Genomic DNA, 2946 nt, shown 5'->3' with positions numbered 1-2946 from the left:
TTGGAGGTTGCTGTGAGCTGTAATGCCACGGCACTCTACCCAGGGGGACAGCTTGAGGCTCTGTCTCAAAAAAAAAAAAAAAAAAAAAGTAAATGTGTAAGTCTAGTTTGGCTACACAGTCAGGTATAAGTGACTAGTTAAGAAGCATGACAGAAGGAATTAAAACAGGTCAACATGAGAATCACTGTAGAAGTAGATAAAGCATTTGGCTTAATACCCAGTTAAAAAGCTGAAAGAGTCAAAAAGACAAGTTTTGAGTCTAGCACTCAGAGAAAATCAAATGCTACAAATGAGAAGCTATATATGGTACAAAAGATGAATTTGGTTTTAGAATATGTTTAAAATCTAGATTGATATGTTAGGTGAGAAACCAACATAAGTCTTGGACTTAAATAAATTAGGGCCAGAAATACAAGAAGAGAAACTTTATAGCAAACAAACCAGTAGCTAAGAAGCTCTGCAGGAGCGGCGCCTGTGGCTCAGTGAGTAGGGTGGCAAGTTCAAACTTGACCCCAGCCAAACTGCAATAAAAAGTGACTACAGTTTTCAAAAAAAAAAAAAAAAAAAATCATTAACCTAAATTTAAAAAAGAAAAATTCATTAACCCACCAATTTATCAAAACCTGAGATCCATGTCTAAATAATGAAAAAATGTTTTTACTCCCACTGTCATTTGAATACCTTACATATGCTTTTTTTTTTTTTTTGAGACTGAGTCTCACTTTATCATACTCGGTAGAGTGCCGTGGCACCATAGCTCAGAGCAACCTCAAACTCTTGGGCTCTAGCAATTCTCTCACCTCAGCCTCCCAAGTAGCTGAGACTACAGGTGCCAGCCACGATGCCCAGCTATTTTTAGAGAATGGGGTCTCACTCTTGCTCAAGCTGGTCTTGAACTGTGAACTCAGGCAATCTACCCACCTTGGTCTCCCAGAGTGCTAGAATTAAAGGCATTGAGCCACTGTGCCTAGCCTACATATACTTTTTTTAAGAAACATTTAATTCTACCTGTCAGCTCATCTGCTTCATCATTTGGCTTTGAAGAGCCCCAGTTTTTAAATGTAGCATATAGTATAAGAGAAAAGAGCACTGGTGTCAAACAGACTGGGGTTTGAATTCTACTTCTACCACCTACTTTTGAATTTGTTTCTTTTTTTGTAAAATGGGATACTACAATTACCCTGTAGGAGTTGGGAGCCTGTCTCTATATAGGAGTCACTTATGTATTATTTTTCTAGTCATATCAGACTATAATTCCTAATAAGCCTGGGCTTTTTTACCACTCAGCAATGATCCTCCATTGTATACAACGTAGGACAGAGTTCCAAGTTTATGAACTCTGTTACCCACTCTCACTGGTCTTTTAAAGAATTCAGAAAACTCTGTTAATGTCTTCTTTTAAACATTCATGTTCCACAACTGCGGTCATCTACCCAGGAACCCACAATATAAACCTCTTTAAGTTCTCCCTCTTAAAGGTTCTGAAGATATCCAAGATGTAAGACAGCAAAGCAGTTACCACAGATGAGGATGAAGTCCTCCATCAATCAAACTATAAATAAGGAACTTCATTTCTTCTTTGGATTAATGTCTTCTCTCTCCGTTGCTAATACCAAATGCCAGTTTACAGTTTACTGGCTTTAATTCTAACAACAGTATTTCAGAGTATGTTAGGAATAGCACTCTAACCCTTAAGTGCTGATCTCTAGTAGCAGACCTCAAAAACTTTGCATAGTAATAACTGAGCCCATTTATCTCAATTTAATTCTAAAGGAAATATTTTTCCCATTGTGATTCTACAATTGCGGAAAAAGGATTTTCCTTTACAACAGAATTCAGTTCCCATAACCAGTTCCTGTCGTTCACATTTCAAATTTCAAAGTTTTCTTAAATCACTGAAAAGGACACCAGAGAAATGAAAGGATGCTACTCCAAAGGTACAACTTACAATCAAACAATGAAGAGGCTTAAAACATCAAGAAGTGCCCTGTTACCTTCATTAGGTTAGAGAGCAGTCTAATACTGGGTCCTAAGCAAGAACAAAACATACTTGATAATGCAGCAATGACGAAAGTACACTAGAGGAATATAGTTTTTTGCTACTACTAGAGGTAAATCTTATAGTAGCTTTCCAGATGGCTAAGGAAAAACAAACCAAAAAATGAAGTATGGATGTTTCACATTAGAACTTGGCCATACCTCCTTATACGGACTCCTTAAGAGGATAAAAGCAAATATCTAACTTCTCAAATACAATGATAAAAATTTTTGCAGTGGCCCAATCCATTTGACATACCACATTTCATTGTTAAGATGCCATCACTCTCCAATGCCCCACTGGCAAACTCAGTACATTAATTTAAATAATCTATGTCATAACACATTTCTGGAGTAAGGTAGTATTTGAGAAATTGGGCTTCTAGCCCAGAAACTATGTCCTGCAGAGGTAGAGATAAAACATTGCTATAAAAAGTGACTAATTTGGCAGGGTGTGGTGGCTCACGCCTGTAATCTCAGAACTCTGAGAGGCAGAGGCAGGTGGATGAGCTTAGGAGTTCAAGACCAGCCTGAGCAAGAGTGAGACCACATCTCTACTAAAAACAGAAAAAACCAGCAGGCACTGTGGTGAGTGCCTATAGTCCCAGCTACTTGGGAGGTTGAAGCAAGAGGATCACTTAAGCCCCAGAGTTTGAGGTTGCTGCAAGCTATCATGCCACAGCACTCTACCCATGGTGACGGAACTCTGTCTCAGAAAAAAAAAAAAGAGTGACTAATTCATAAAATTCATCACACATTAGTTTTTGTTTGTTTGTTTTTTGAGACAGAGTCTCACTCTGTTGCCCTCAGCAAATTGCCATGGCATCACAGCTCACGGCAACCTACAACTCTTGGGCTTAAGTGGTTCTCTTACCTCAGCCTCCTGAGTAGCTGGGACTACAGGTGCCC

General features: G+C 38.6%; 1 protein-coding gene across 4 annotated transcripts in view; it reads right to left on the bottom strand.

Moving 5' to 3' along the window:
• The window catches only part of DCAF8 (DDB1 and CUL4 associated factor 8), a 52006-nt gene that overhangs the window by 42108 nt on the left and 6952 nt on the right, over positions 1 to 2946 (bottom strand). The gene's annotated exons all lie outside the window — the stretch shown is intronic.

Source organism: Otolemur garnettii, unplaced genomic scaffold (genome assembly GCF_000181295.1).
Source record: "Otolemur garnettii isolate 467f Iridium unplaced genomic scaffold, OtoGar3 scaffold00091, whole genome shotgun sequence".
Classification (NCBI taxonomy): Eukaryota; Metazoa; Chordata; class Mammalia; order Primates; family Galagidae; genus Otolemur; species Otolemur garnettii.
The sequence above is the reverse complement of the archived record's forward strand: the minus strand, read 5'-3'. Positions and strand labels throughout refer to the sequence as shown.